General features: G+C 44.1%; 1 non-coding gene across 1 annotated transcript; it reads left to right on the top strand.

Annotated features, from left to right (window-relative positions):
- The first annotated feature begins 2,744 nt into the window (after window positions 1–2,744).
- On the top strand, window positions 2,745–2,872 carry LOC115864436 (small nucleolar RNA SNORA3/SNORA45 family). Its single transcript, XR_004043953.2, has one exon. It is a non-coding gene; the product is annotated as a small nucleolar RNA SNORA3/SNORA45 family (small nucleolar RNA).
- Window positions 2,873–16,418: the final 13,546 nt, after the last annotated feature.

Raw genomic sequence — 16,418 nt, 5'->3', positions numbered from 1 at the left:
CTGAACACATTGTGGGGGGATCTGCATTTAATCCTTAAACCAGCCCCATGAGGATAAAACAGTTATGACTGATAGATGTGGAAGCTCAGGTTATGGCGGTGCTTCCAATCTTCTTCCCATCACAGCACCTCCTTGAGGGCTGAGAGGACCAGTCTCCTGGCTCACATGTACCCCTCTCATGGTGCACTGGAGGGAGAGCTCGAGTTTGGACAGGGTTAAGTATCTTGCCTGAGGGAAGAATGAGGCTGAGCTGAGTTTAATTTTGCTTTTCTAACCTTATTTTATTTTTCTTAATACAGCAGGTTCTTATTAGTTATCTATCTTATACATATTAGTGCCTATATGTCAATCCCAATCTCCCAATTCATCACACCACCACCACCCTGAGCTGAGTTTTAAACCCAAGGCTGTGACTATAAAAACTGGGTTCCTAATCACTACCCTGTACTAGAGTGTACCATCAAATTATATGTATGGCATTGTAAAATTCTCACAAACATCCCCAAAGGATGGATTATACTTGTCTTTATCTTAAGAGTGAATAGAGCTGAGTCCGTCTATGATGCTGGTTTTGGGACATTGGGCAAACCCTCACTCGATTGGGTTATCCTATTAGATTATATTTTCAATGTTCAGTGCTCTTAGGGTTACCTTTTGACTAATGTTTTAATGGAAATCTCATTGGCTACCTTGCAGAAAGATTCCACTGTATGGTCACTCTGAGTGGGAGGGTATTGGAGGTGGAAGCAAAGCTAAGCAAACAGCACAGCCTCTACTACACTAAAAAGATGGGGAAATCACTCCTTCAGGCTAATCTAATGTACCCCAGGGTCATCTGGGAAAGGAAGTACATTCCCTGGCAATTTTTCCTTTTTATACATCTGAGTCCGCTGAGAAGCTGGTAGGAGGATATTCCTCCAAAGACCAGCTAGTCAGTATCTAGCCTCCCGCGTGTCACCATCCCGTCCACAGGACACAGATGCGACATGTGAGCAGGGCTTCTCATCTGAGTGTTCCTTGTTAGTCTGGTCCTCCCTGCTCTGTGTTCAGTTGACTGGAAGCTTGTATGGGTGTGAAAGTTAAAGATCTCATGTGCTTTGTCCCTCTACCTGGAGACAAAATCTCTCCCTGGGTTTTCTTCCTCCAAGTTATATATTTCATCTTGTGAGTGTTTATTGCTTACTCACCTAGAACGTTAGATTCAATGTCAACAGAGGAAAGAGGAAAAGCAACTAGATATGTTAAGGATAACAGGACTCTACACAAGATTTAATCCTAAGGAAACTCCTCCCATTTCAGTGGTATTTACTCTCAGTTAAGCATCGAAGGAAGCAAGAGGTGTGTACCTATTAACAAGACCATGAAGGATGGAGAGTCAAGCTGTGGCTGTGAGCTGCCCATCACAGCAGCTGACCTAGGCCTTGTTCAAGGAGCCTAGAACTTGGACGTGCCTCTCCATGAAGCCGATTCCCCAGCAGAAAAAGGGACATGGACACAAAGTTGCAACACCCCACACTAAAAGTATTTAGTCAGACTTTACCCAATGTTTACCCAACAACTCCTTAACCTGTGCCTTAGAAAACAGGCCCATTACTGGCAGCAGAAACAGTTCTTGTTTACTACTAAATGCCTTCCGGTTTGTCTTGAAAGCAGGGGCTTTTTCAGACAAGGCCATTTTTTTCAATGTTGAAAATGAGAATCTCTGAAGAAAAAAGTGAATATCCGATCTCTATATATCACTACTCACCTCAAGAGAATTGGACCAGGAGCCCCACCCAGCAAAGGGGAAATTGTGCCAAATGTGTTTCCAAGGACAAAATCAGTAGGAAATAAAGCTGAGTATACCATTCTGTTCAGTGTGTGAGAAAGTTCCATTGCATTGTTAAAGCTGAGAAGATGGTTCCAAGTCACATGACTATAGTCAATGCCCAGACCTAGAGCAAAACAACTAAACAGTACGGTTTACACCATAACCAAGAGATTTAAAAGAATGAAAATTATGTAAATATGCCCCTCCCTCCAAACTTGACAGAGAGGTGATTTAAAAAAAATAAAACAAAGAAACTTTGCTTTTGCTGGGCTGAAAGAAAAACAAGAAAAAGAACAAGAGAGTAAATCATTGGTCAGGATGGCTGATAGAAAGTCCAACCCCAGGGGTAGGAGGGAGAGAAACCCTCCAAAGGGTTTGAGGATCTGGGAGTAGGAAGACTTGTGTCTCCATAGCAATGGAGAGTCCTGCAAGGAAACATTCTCACAGAGAGCCCTGTGGCGACATGCAGGGCCATCCCAGAATAGCAGTGGCCACAGGGCAAGTCCAGCCAGAGGGACCCTCTGAGATGGACGGCCACCTCCCACATTTCTTTCATCAGCAGAGCAGCTCAGAAGAGCAGCAAACGTCTTCCCATGGCTTCCCTCCTCCCCTTCTCCCTGAGATGGGGCAAGAGTTTGGCTGAGAAAAAGGCAATGGACTGAGAACAGCCTTATAGTGGATAGACCTGGAAGCCACAGGTAGACTACAGACATCAGCAGTGGGTGGCAGTGAGGACAGATACCCAAAGCCAAAGCCAGCTCAGAAGAGGCTCTTCCCAAGAAGGACCTCTCAGTTGCTCATCCCCTAAATGTTAAGGTCATGCATAAGAGTGACAGGAACCAAGATCATTCATAGGGAGAAAATTTAAAAAAAAAAAAGAAAAGTGGGAAGAGAAGAAAAATCTTGACTAAGAATTTACTCAAGGACTGGGTTTCCTGTGTCTAGAGTCACATCCTGACGGCTTTCGCCATGGTGTGCTGGGGCCTCGGAGAGCATCTGCTGGTCTTGGTTCACTGGCGAGGGCAATCAGTGCCCCCAGTAGTGCCCAGATCAGAAACGCCCTTGCTGGCTCCTAGATGGAGTGGGCTGTCAGGCACCTTTCCTCAAACACCTCAGGAGGTTGGTACCTGCCATGGTGTATTAAAGACCCTATTCTCTTTCTTCTACGGCTACTACAAAGTTCTGGGGAAGGAAACACTCCCAAAGCAGACTGCCACGGCAAGGGGCAAATTCTCCAGCAGAAGAGCTGAGAAGATTAAGGGTATGTATGGGGGCTTGAAGTCACGTGGAGGGAGGTTTGTTTAAATGCTAACCTGTGGCACTTCCCTGGTGGCGCAGTGGTTGGGAGTCTGCCTGCCAACGCAGGGGATACGGGTTCGAGCCCTGGTCCGGGAAGATCCCACATGCCACGGAGCAACTAAGCCCGTGCACCACAACTACTGAGCTTGCGCTCTAGAACCCACAAGCCACAACTACTGAGCCTGCGCTCTAAAGCCTGTGAGCCACAACTACTGAGCCCACGTGCTGCAACTACTGAAGCCTGCGCACCTAGAGCCCGTGCTCCACAACAAGAGAAGCCACCACAATGAGAAGCCCTCACACCGCAATGAAGAGTAGCCCCACTCGCCACACCTAGAGAAAGCCCGCGCGCAGCAACAAAGACCCAACACAGCCAAAAGTAAATAAATAAATTTTTTTTAAAAAGCTAACCTGTGTTTTATTTTTTTAAAAAAAGGCTAGGATTTAAACCAGAAGTAATTGAATTTATCTTGAATTAGAAAAATTTAGTTTTCTATTACCAAGTAGAAATTAGGGCTCGTTAGTTGATTTAATTCAATTATAGAGAATAAAATTAGTCCTCAGGCCATTGACATTTGTGTTAGTAAAAACTTACTCTCTCAATATATTTTAATGTCAATTCAGTTACTGTTTCAATTTTATCTCAAATTTCAGAATGAGAGGCTTGATGCCCTCTTATAGGAGTTTTCACCCTCAGTGCAGGAATCAGAGGGACCTTTTTAGAAGGTGTAGTGGTGGGCATTGCAGTTGTCACCCCAGGATCCACGCCATCCTTCCCTCACTGTGAAGCAGCCGTGGTGATTGCATCTCCGGGTGAGCCCACCTCCACACTGCAGGGACCGGTTCAGGAAAGCCAAGCCTCAGCCAGCTGGCACATGACTTCTCCCAGGTCAGAGGGGCTGGTTATAGGCGACCAGCCAGCCCTGAGGACTGGCCTCCTCTCTCTGGAGATGGACACTGAAACATGGAGCCCGTCTCAGTTTGAAACTGTCACCATAGTTGGTAAAGAAAAGATGTCTGACAAGTTACTAAATCAAACTGACTCTGAGACCACTGTTTCTGACCTTTCTAGTGCTGAGTCAATCTATCTCTTTTATTGTTTAACCCAGTCTGAGTTGGGCTTTGTGTTACGTGCAACCGAAAAACCCTGCAATGTTGCAGCTGGAGAGGGGACTTTCTCAGCTCCTAAATCTAAATCTGAACGTATGAGTAAGGCAGGGCCTCACAATAGTTACCTCATACTTTAATGCCTTTTTTCTAGAAGAGTATTCAGTGAGAAAAAAACAACAAAGGAATAAAAGCAAATTCTATGAAGTGAAAACCCCAGGGTATCCCTTGTCTTCCATACCTATCTTCCCTCCAACCTGTGGCATAATTCTCCCAGTAACCTCTGCGCAATGGATCTATCTTGCTTTCCCTTCCTCCCTCTTCTTTTCTTCCTTAAAGACAGGAGGGGAGAAAGAGAGAGAAAGAAGGCAGGTCAGCAGGCAGTCAGGCACCAGCTTCCTGCTTCTGATCGGGTGCATGGAACATTCCTTATTAGCTCTTACATAAAACTAAGAATGTGTACGCCCATTGTTTGGGGGTATTGGGTGACTCCAAGAGAACAATCCATTCCACAAATTCCACCAACAACTCATGACCAGGTGATGCAAGCAGGGCAACACAATGCACACTGATTGTTCCATCTGTCAGGGATATCAGGGCTGGTGGCTGCAGGATTATTATATTTCACTCACCTGGTTTCCCTCTCACACACCACTCCTAGACTCTTCCAGTCACCTCCCAGGCCAGAGTTTAGAACAAGCCACTGGACAGGACACTTATCAAAGTGCAAACATTGACTTTACAATGTGGCAGTTAAAAATAACCTGCCAGACCTCTGAGTGCGTCAAGGAAGGCCGTTGTCCTGTGTGGTGTGCCCAAGACTTCCTCCTCAAGGCCTCCTCTCCCACATTCTTCTTCTTTTCTATTCATTAAAAAAACTTTTTTTTATTGAAGCATAGTTGATTTACTATGTTGTCTTAATTTCAAGTGTACAGCAATGTGATACATACATATATTCTTTTTCATATTCTTTTCTTTTACAGTTTATCACAGGATATTGAATGTAGTTCCCTGTGCTATACAGTAGTACCTTGTTGTTTATCTATTTTACTTATAGTAGTTTGTATCTGCTAATCCCAAACTCCTAATTTATCCCCTACCTTCTTTCCCTTTTGGTAACCATAAATTTGTTTTCTATGTCTGTGAGTCTGTTTTGTAAATAAATTTTGTAAGAAAGTTTTGTAAATAAGTTCATTTGTGTCATATTTTAGATTCCACATATAAGTGATACCATGTGATATGTGTCTTTCTCTTTCTGGCTTGCGTCACTTAGTAGTGCACATTCTTTATTTCCTTTCTGTGGCTGCAAACTGACGAAGGTCAAAGGGGACCACTGTCTTTAGGATGTCAGATTTTTAAGTTTCTGCCCTTTCCCATTTACTCTTTGCCTTTTTGGGATAGCAGACAAATCCCAAACTGCCTGGGGCACAGAGTAACAATGCACAGGAACCTACCAGCATTTATTTATTTGTTTGTTTGTTTGTTTGTTTACTAGCATTTCTTTATTTCTTTATTTTTGCATCCAGAGGCATGTGGATCCTGGAAAAGAGGTACAATTCTCCAGACTTGGTTTCAGTTCCAAAGCTGACCATGAGGTCAGGAGGACATCTGAGGCTAAAGTAAATCAACTTTATAAAAATAAAAATTAATAAATAAATTAATAAAAATTTTTAAAAAGTAGCCCATAACTGGAAACAACCAACATTTCCCTCAGTAGCTGAGTGGTTAAGCACACTGTGGTACATCCTGTAAAAAAATTAATAAACAGAAACCTCAATTAAATAGAATCCAGAAGGAGGAGCTCTCATGCCCCGGATGACAGCCACGCCCCAAGGGAAGAGGAAAAACTCCTTTCTTTCCTGTCAAGGACTCAGCCAATGAAAAGCCATGGACTCTCCGTTTACTGTAGCCTTCCCAACCTCCTCTGCCTTCAGTAAGTATTCGTCCCTTGCCTGGGGACCTGCACGTGGCTCACCGAGGTTGCAAACCCCAAAATGCAATTCTCGGCTGATACCAAATAAACCCATCTTTGCTCGAGAAATAATCTGGCTGTCTATTTCTTTAAGGTCGGCAATCCATACCATGAAATACCATTCATCAATAACAGGGAATGACGTTTATAGAACATTCTCAAGATGAGAAAATTAGAAATGGAAAACATTAGTGGTTGCCAGGGGTTAGGGACGGGGAGAGTGATATGACATGCATGGGTAGAATAAGGGGGATCTTTGTGGTCATGGACTAGCCCTGTATCTTGACCGCACTGGTGATTACATGATTTTATATATGTGATAAAATGGCATGGATTTATACACATGCATTTGTACCAATGTCAAATTCCTGGATTTGATAATGTACTATAATTATGTAAGATGGGGGGGGTGACTGGGGGGAGAATTCACCGGATCCCTTTGTAGTATTTTTTGCAACTTCCCGTGAACCTATAATTTTTTCTAAAATACACTTTTGTGGCCTCTCCCGTTGCAGAGCACAGGCTCCGGACGCGCAGGCTCAGCGGCCATGGCTCACGGGCCCAGCCGCTCCGCAGCATGTGGGATCTTCCCGGACTGGGGCACGAACCCGTGTCCCCTGCATCGGCAGGCGGACTCTCAACCACTGTGCCACCAGGGAAGCCCTATAATTTTTTTTTAAATACATTTTTTAAACCCTACTAAGAGTTCCTGGACCTGAGCCAGATGCTGTGAATTCTGTAGTTTGGGCTACCCAACGCCCCTTCACCAATGATCTCCTGTTCACTGTGCCAGTACTTCCCTCTTTGCCACTCCCAGCCCAGGGTTTTCCAAGTACCTGAGGGATAAGGCAGGGAGAAGTCATGTTTCATTAATTAAGGGGGAACACTGATCCCCTGAGTTGATAACACGTAGGCCCCCATCCCTCCCTCCAAGTCCACATTTCATTTTGACTTTTCACTTTCACGTTGTATTTGCTGATCATTTTGCTTCCAAATGCCCTCGTGTGTAGCCCTGTTTTCACCTCCTTTGGTTACCCCCTCCGCCTTCTGTCTCCTGTCCGCTCCAATCATAGCCTCCAGGGGTTCTGAGTTGGCCTGGTCTCCATCCTCCTCTCCCTTGTCGCTCATGAGGCCCCGAGGAGATCCCAGGCCCACACCTCCCCTCTCCTCTGGCCCCCACCTCACCATCTCAGTGAGAACGGGGTTCCCTCCACCTGTGCCCCAGGTGTGAGTCCCCAGCACTCGCTGTGTCCGTGATGTCTGCTCTCTCCTGTCTTCAGCCTGACCTCCCTGCTGGCTTCTCCACTGACACACAGACTCAAGTTTCTCTCCTCTTATAAAAACGAACATATGCCCCAACCCTTTGCCTCTTGCTAACCATTGCTCTAGCTCTCTGCTCTTGTCGGCCAAGTTTCTGGTAAGAATATTCTGCCCTGTTTGGCTCTGTGCTTCCTCCCCTTTAATGAAACACGCGGTCCTCGGCCATCTGACCTCTGCCTTATTGAAACATCTGGGATTCCCGATTGCAAAATGGAAAGGACTCGTGTCAGTCTCATTACCCTTGGGCCCTGTGTGCTGTCCCACGTTGCCATCCATTCCCTCCCCAAAAACACCCTCCTCTTGGACTTCCTGCCGTCAGGCTCCTGGCCTTCCTCCCACCTCTCCGTCCACTTGGTCTCTTTGGCTGGGGCTTCTCCTTCTGTCCTGCTTCTCAGGATCCATGCCCAGCCTTCTACTCGCCTCTACACTCTAACTGGGAAATCTCAAAATCCATGATTTCACTTAACACCAGTTAGTGCATGAGTCACCAGGCTAGGTCCGTGTTTCCTGGGCTTCAGGCACCTCCCTGAGGCCTCCGCCTGGCCCTTCAAGTTCAGCGCGTCCAAACTGAGCATAGCCTTTATCCCCTCCACCACCCTCCATCTGCAGCTCTTCCTCCTCTTCCTCCTGTATCCCCTGAAGGGAAGGGTGGCACCAACCAGCCAGTCGTCCTGCATCCCTCTTCCTCAACCTCCATTCAAACTAAGTCCTTCCGGTTTTAGCTTTCACAGCTCTCCCACACCCTCCCCTACTCTGACACCCCTTGTTCCACCAGACTCCCAGCTGGCTTTTCCCCAGGCTTCTCCACACTCCTAGCCCCCAGACAAAAATTTGGTCTGGTTATACTTGCTGAAAATCTCGCCTTGGATTCTCCTGGTCTTCCTGGTGAAAAACAACTGTCTCGACGCAGCATCCTCGAGGTCATGCTTCCTGCCTCTCTCCAGGCTCCACTCCCATCACACACATGCCCTTGGCTCCAACCATTCTCACCCACTGGCAGTTCCCCAAGTGCACCCTCACCCCTGCCACTGACTCCTGCACTGGCCTTCAGACTCGGCTCAGTTGGGTGTCGCTTCTCATGGAAACGCTTCCCAAGGTGCCCAGACTGAGTTAGCATCATTGTCCACAGGTACACTGAGGTCGCAGTGATGCATATCTCCACTGTGTCCTCCATGACATTGAACTAGACTCACGGGCAAGGGTAATGTCCCCCACCTTTTTTTGCATAGCATTTTTTTCCTGGATTTTATTTTATTTTGAAATACTTCAAATCGTTAGGAAACTTGAAATAATGGAAGAATAAACTTTTATATACCTTTCACCAAAATTCACCATTTGTTAACATTTTGCCCCATTGTGCACGCCTCCTTCGTCTCCCTCTTGCCCTACCTCTATAAAGCCTTTATAGACTGTACTGGGTTGAATAGCATCCCCCCAGAATTCATGTCTACCCAGTACCTGTGAATATGACCTTATTTGGAAATAGGGTCTTTGCAGATATGAGATGAAGACATACTGGATTAAGATGGGCCCTAATTCAATGACTGGTGTCCTTATAAGAAGAGGGAAATTTGGACAAAGACACACAGAAAGAATATCACATGAAGACAGACGCAAAGATGTAGCTGCAAACCAAGGAATGCCAAAGATTGCTGGCAGCCACACGCAGCCCAGCCGGAAGACGCAAGGAAGGACCCTCCTCTACAGGATTCAGAGGACACGTGGTCCTGTCACCACCCTGATTTCAGACTTCTAGCCTCCAAAACGATGAGAAAATAAACTTCTATTAGCTAATAAAATAATCTTATATGTGTATACACATATATATACAATATAGATATTAATATATCTATTAGTATAAAATATAAAATCAATGTATAAAGAAAATAGATACTACTATATTAACAGATATACATTTTTTTTTTTTTTTTTTTTTGTGGTACGCGGGCCTCTCACTGTTGTGGCCTCTCCCGTTGTGGAGCAACAGGCTCCGGACGCGCAGGCTCAGCGGCCATGGCTCACGGGCCCAGCCGCTCCACGGCATGTGGGATCTTCCTGGACCGGGGCACGAACCTGTGTCCCCTGCATCGGCAGGTGGACTCTCAACCACTGCGCCACCAGGGAAGCCCACATTTTTTTTTTTACTGAACCATTTGAAAGTAAGCTTTAGGCATCATGACATTTACCTCGTAATACTTTAGTAATATGTATCTTCTAAGAAGAAAAACTTACTCATATAAGTTACAATATCATTATCATACCCCAAAAATGTAACATTTATACAATTATATAGAATATATGTAATATAGAGAATATATGTAATATAGAGAATATAATATATAATAATACGATATAGAGCAGATATTCAAACTTCCCAAACTTCCTAACAATGACATTTATAGCTTTTTACAAAAAATTCAGGATCAATCAGGGTTCATTCATTGTATTTAATTATCACGTTTCTAGAATCTCTTTATCCTGCAATAGTTCCCTGCCTTTTTTCTTTTCTTGACATTGACATTTTCAGAGTGTCCAGGTCAGTTTTGTACATCGCCCCCGAATTTGGATTTGTCTAATTGTTTCCTTGTGATTAGATTCAGGTTAAGCAAGTTTGGCAGGAACTACCAGGATGATATGGTGCCCTCTCTTGTGCATCACATCAGGAGGGACATGGTGACATTTGATTTGGTGAACAGTGTCCACTATTGGAATTGGGAAGTTTGATCATGTGGTTAAGGTGGAAGACTGTGTCTTACTGTATTCCCAATACTTATCAATAGGCCTGTGAGCCCTTAACTGTTCCTTAAATGAATGAATGAGACTGACGGATTACAGTGGTCTGTACTGAAACTAAAAAAATTTGAAAATTTGGCAAAACATGCAATTTCTTATTAACCATCTACATCACCTCTTATTCGTGGACATCACTGGGGCACAGTGACTTTGCCATCCCCACTGCTACAATGTTATGTTCTACACTAAAATGTGCAATCTATTGCGCAGGCGGAGTGGTGTTGGCTTATATAAAACTCAACTGTGAGCTAAGGAGCCTTGGCGCATAGCTCTCAGGATGGCTGCATGAAACACTCAAAAATAAAGCAAATGATGTCTTACTGACTTGAACATCATTATTTTCTTCCAAGATATTTTATTTAGGTCCCAGCCATTTAGGCCAGTTTCCAGAGTGACTTAATATGTTTGTAATAGCAACATTTTGAAATGTTAATTCTGAAAATTGTATGTGTCTCTTTCAATAAACATCCAGCCTTGCTTAAAACCCCAGGGCTTATTGCCTGTAACTTTGCTTCTGCTCATTGTATTTAATCATTGGTCACTATTTTCACAAAGATTCTCAACTTTAATCAAATCCTTAAAGGGAATGTCAGACATTAGATCATGAACGATTTCAAACATAAAAGGCTCTTGTTATAGAACCAAATACTAATGAAGCCATGCGATTTAGCCAACTCTCCTGAGTTGAACGGCAGCTCCAGAAAGCTACCCGGGATCCAAAAATGATGGACCCTGACTGCTTTAATAGAAGTGGTCGATTCTCACACACACGAGAATGTTCTTCTATGATTTGTGGTTCCTAGTTTTAGGTGCTCAGATACGGGGGGAAAGCTGTAGTGATTGTTCTAATTGGCTTGGTCTGAGTTAACTTCCCACGTTGAATGAGGCACAGGCATAACCACACCGGTAAAGACAGTTGATGAACTCCCCTCTGCTTCAGTGTTTACAGGGTACCGCACGCAGCTCATGGAAGATTGGGTGGCGTTAATAGAAATTTACTGAGTAGAAAACTGTGATCCATAGACAGCGCCTGTAGCACCGTATCCGCTCCCGGACATCATTCTAACAGAGAATGGGGACAGCCTGGATCACATTAGAGGAGTGTCATCTCGCAATGGTGTTAAGAGGGAAGTCTTAGGAGCCAAAGCACCTGGTTCAAAGTCAGGGTCTGCTACTTACCAGCTGTATAACTCGGGACACATTACTTAACCTCTTGGTGCCTCATGTATAAAATGGGGATAATACCAATACTTACTTCATAGGGTTGTTATAAGATATTTATGAGTTAACATATATAAGCTGCTTAAAATGACACCTGGCATATAATATGTAACCAATAAATGTTGATTATTTATTATTTCTAGTGTCATCATTATCATCACCAGCATCATCAGGAACAAATGGTGAGAAGAAAGCAGGGGACAACGAGACGTGTAGGGACATAACTTGTGTCTTCAAAGGCTTGAAATGCTACCAAGAGGAAGAGGGATTAGATGATTTCCATGTGACTCTGGGAGCACATATACTACATCAAAGGGTATAAATTACAGGAATTCAGAATCATGGGGAACATGGCAACAGGAATTCAGAATACATGGGGAACATCGTTTCAGTGGTTGGAATTATCTGACGATCAGAGGCTTGCTCTTACTGAGAGGTGTCCTAGGTCACTGGGGTATTCAATCCCACCCTGAATGGTCCTTTGGGATTTAAGAGCTAGCTGGAAGACTAAATCAGATGATTCAAAAGAACCTAGCCTTGTGAGTCTCTCCTTAAATACACCATTACAGCATCAACCAGAATTTTAAAGAATGAGTAAAATATAAGAAACTCTACAGAAATGAAAAACTCCTCTGTTGCAGTAATGTCACACCTTACATCTCCCAAAGCCACTCATTCGTCATTCTTCCCATTTCTACCAGATACCCACACAAACAGGAAAGAGCTGCAGTAAAGAGATTTCAACGGACTAATACATTCAGATGCACCTACAAAAACATAAGAGGCACCTTGTCTCATAGGAGTTTAATTTCTAAAATCCATCAGTGTATATGGTAAAAATCACATATAGACAAAATTGCCCAGAGAAATCTAGGAAGGCTCCACCTTGGCAACTGCCTCTTTGTAAGCCCAGCACGGTTTCCCTCCAGTGTTGGAAATGATGTCTACTTTTCTGACACAGCATTAAATAAAAGAGTTGGCTTGAATTCAAGTGCCAAGTTCTATGAAAAACATATATATTCAAAGAGTACACTTAGTCAGGGGGAAGAGATATTTGTTCTGTGGGGAGAAGAGACCAAGGAGACTCATGTCACCCACGCATTCTCATGTTAGGACACATACTCAGTAGGTGGAACGTCAAGATGAATTCATTGCCCCATTTATATTGCTATTTTTCTATTTCTTGGCTTTTTTCCTACTTATCCAAGTGCACAGAGTTGCAGTTGCTGAAGTTAAATGCATTCCTCTGAACATTTAGGAGCAAGCCAGGGCTTCTTAGTCAGCAATCACTCTCTTTCAGTCCACGGTTTCTATGACTACTCCCTGGTCCCTGGAAATGCACTTGATTACTTATCCAGCACCCTCCTTTCTTCCAGGAAAGGCATCCTTTCTTTGAGGGGGGCTGCCCCTTCCCCACTGCAGTCGGTGATTCTAGGCTGCCACGAACCATAGTGCCTCACTGGCCACCTGAGAAGGCATGTGACCCAAGCTGGTCCAATTAGAAGCCTCCCCTGGGATTTCTGCACTTGCAACCAGAGGCTAGTTCTCAGTCTATGGGTTTTAGGAAGACAAAGAAGCAGAGAGAGACAGTGTTGAGAGATGGAGAAAGGGTTCCTGGCTCCATTCCTTGTCCTGGTCCCAGTAATCGCTATGGTCCAGCATGCCCCTGCCCTTCCCATGATGACCCAATAAAAATCTTTTTGCTTAACTGGGTTTACATTACTTCCAATAAAAGGAGTTTCAATACAGCCCTCGGGAATTTGATTCCTTGATCGGCACTGATCTCAATATTCTCTAGGTAAATGAGAGAGTACACAGAAATAGGCTTGGATGCCTGGTCCCATACTTGATACAGCACATGTTTGGAAATATGTTCATTTTTAGGCAGGTTCCGTAGAGCCCTGCCAAATATGAAGCGTTGTTTCAAATCCTTTCAAATTATTTAGAGTATCTAATACATGGAAGGGAGGAAGGAAGGAAGAAGGAGAGAGAAAGAAAAGAAAGAAAGAAAGAAAGAAAGAAAGAAAGAAAGAAAGAAAGAAAGAAAGAAAGAAAGAAAGAAAGAAAGAAAGAAAGGAAGGAAGGAAGGAAGGAAGGAAGGAAGAAAAAAGAAAGAAAGAGTGAAAGAGAGAAAGAGAGAGGAAAGAAAGAAAGAAAGAAAGAAAGAAAGAAAGAAAGAAAGAAAGGAAGGAAGGAAGGAAGAAAGAAAGAAAGAAAAAAGAAAGAAAGAGTGAAGGAGAGAAAGAGAGAGGAAAGAAAGAAAGAAAGAAGAAAGAAAGAAAGAAAAAGAAAGAAAGAAAGAAAAAAGAAAGAAAGAAAGAAAGGAAGGAAGGAAGAAAGAAAGAAAAAAGAAAGAAAGAGTGAAGGAGAGAAAGAGAGAGGAAAGAAAGAAAGAAAGAAAAAAGAAAGAAAAAGAGTGAAAGAGAGAGAGAAAGAGAGAGGAAAGAAAGAAAGAAGAGAGAAAGAAAGAAAGGAGGGAAGGAAGAAAAAGAAAGATGGAGGAAGGAGGGAAAATGAAAGGAAACTGTGGCTTAATGAGAGCCCACTCTGCTTTTGCCTCTGTCTTTCAAAGTCTTCAGAAAAAAAGGCTCTTATTTAACCACAACGAGCATTTCCTGGGTGCCTGTTGTGCGCAGGTGCTGACGTGGGCTGGAGGAGAACTAACCACATGGACACACGCAGTCCCTGCCCTCAGGGTCTCAGCACCCAAAGGATCCTTGAGTTTGAGCCTCCTCACATTTACCTCTAACAGGTTCATTCATTCTTTTCCCCCTATTTATCGGAAACTGAGATAATTTGATATGATTCTTAAGAGTCTAGCTCTCACTCTTCAGTAGGAACACACAATAGCAAAATAACCATCGCACAATTTCTGAGAATTATGTGAGTAGACATTGCCTTAAACTAAATAAATCTCCCACTTTCAAAGTTGTCTTTCTGGATTGAAAAAATACAAAGTTGAATTAAGGAAACTTACCACCAAAAGTTCACAGCATTTACTTTGGAAGGAAAAAGGCTTCACATCCCCTTCCTACATGCAGTGTAGTAGACCGTTCGGTCTAATTCCTTTTACAGAGGCCTGGTTCCACAAGTGGTCCAGGCTCACGTGGTTACAAGTTCCTGGCCCAGGTCCTACTCTGCAAACCCCTGGTCTTTTCCTCTCTCTGCTAGTGAACACAAGCCCTCATGGATCTTGGAATTAACAGAACAGATCCCAGGATGTTGAAGAAATTTCCAAGCTGACCTCAGCCACTGACTGAAGCCTTTATGTCCAAAAAGAAACCCTAAAAATTCTCTAGTAAATCAGCAACTCAACCAAGAGAAATGCTTGAAACTTCACTTGCATGGACAAGAATCCGAAATCTTATCTCTCCATCTAGCACATCATCTGAAAACACGTCAAGTCAGCCAGAGAGGAATTCTGAGAAGCCACCTGGCCAGGGCTTAGACTAGCAGAGCCGAGTACAGTCTACCAGGCATGCAGGCTTAGGAATGTTCTGTACTTGGGATGCAGTTTTACTGCTGGGGATGGGGGAGGAGGGAGGGATGGAGGAGGCCTCTCAGGACATCCTGTCTTTAATAGCCCAGGTAATTTGCCTACACCTATTCAATGCCCACTGCGAGTAAACTGGGGTGACTTGCCAGTTCCTAGACAATAAGGGCGTTGTGCAGGATAGGCAAATACACAAACTCTTCTCTACCTGTGCCCATGGCAGGCATGTTCAAAGCTCAGACTCCTTTTATACCAGGGAAGCCCAGGCACTTGACACTTAGAAGAAACCTTATTACTACCTTTGAATTTGTCCTTTGGGCACTGAGTATCTAATCCCTTTGTAAGATGGGGGGTGAGAAATTTACCAGTTCTGCTGTGTAGCACCAGGAATCCTGTTTGAAGACAGTTTTAATGAGAATGAAATGAATAGAAGTCTCACAGGGTGGGAGAGGATTTTCTCAAGTGAGGACCTCAGTAATTCATCATTGAATGTTGGGTATGATGAGAGTTTGGCTAGAAATAAACCTGCGTCGGCTAGCTCAGAGGAGGTTCCCAAGCCTCCCCGTAAAACTTTTTTTCACAGATTTCCCTTGTGTTTGTGGGACTGGGACCGGCACTGGAGGTAGCAGATGTGATTCATGAAAGGACCAGGACCAGAACCTCAGAGAACCAGGACTGAAGACCAAACTCAAGTGCATTTATTGACTGGACTTTCCCCAGGAAAGGGCACTGGGAATGTACACTGAGACTTTGTATTTCTGTGATGTGCTTATTTCATAATATCTATTGGCCAATGGTTTGGTTTCCTTTTTTAAAAAAAATAATACTCTTGGGCTTCCCTGGTGGCGCAGTGGTTGAGAGTCCGCCTGCCAATGCAGGGGACAGGGGTTCGTGCCCCGGTCCGGGAAGATCCCACATGCCACGGAGTGGCTGGGCCCGTGAGCCATGGCCGCTGAGCCTGCGCGTCCGGAGCCTGTGCTCCGCAACGGGAGAGTCCACAACAGTGAGAGGTCCGCGTACCGCAAAAAAAAAAAAATAAAATAATAATAATACTCTTTTGTTCATATAGCGTGATTAAAATGCTGTTACTGGAGATGATGCTGACCCAGGCCATTCCGTGCAGGGATTCTTCCCAGTGCCCAGGTTGGGGCTCAGGTAAAGTAAAACCTGATGGCCTTGCAAGGGAACCCCAGTCCTTCACACCCCAAGCATCTCAGCTTACAGCTTCATCTACTATCAACACCGGGAACCAACAGGGCAAGGACATAGCATGATTTGGACTTTAGAAATATCATTTTTGTAATATGAAGGATGGATTTTAGGGGAGCATGATTAGAGACTAGAAAATTTATTACAAAGCTACTGTAATTGATCAGGCTAGAGATGAAGAGAGAATGAGCAAG

This window comes from Globicephala melas, chromosome 5 (assembly GCF_963455315.2).
Source record: "Globicephala melas chromosome 5, mGloMel1.2, whole genome shotgun sequence".
In the NCBI taxonomy this organism is placed as follows: domain Eukaryota; kingdom Metazoa; phylum Chordata; class Mammalia; order Artiodactyla; family Delphinidae; genus Globicephala; species Globicephala melas.
The sequence above is the reverse complement of the archived record's forward strand: the minus strand, read 5'-3'. Positions and strand labels throughout refer to the sequence as shown.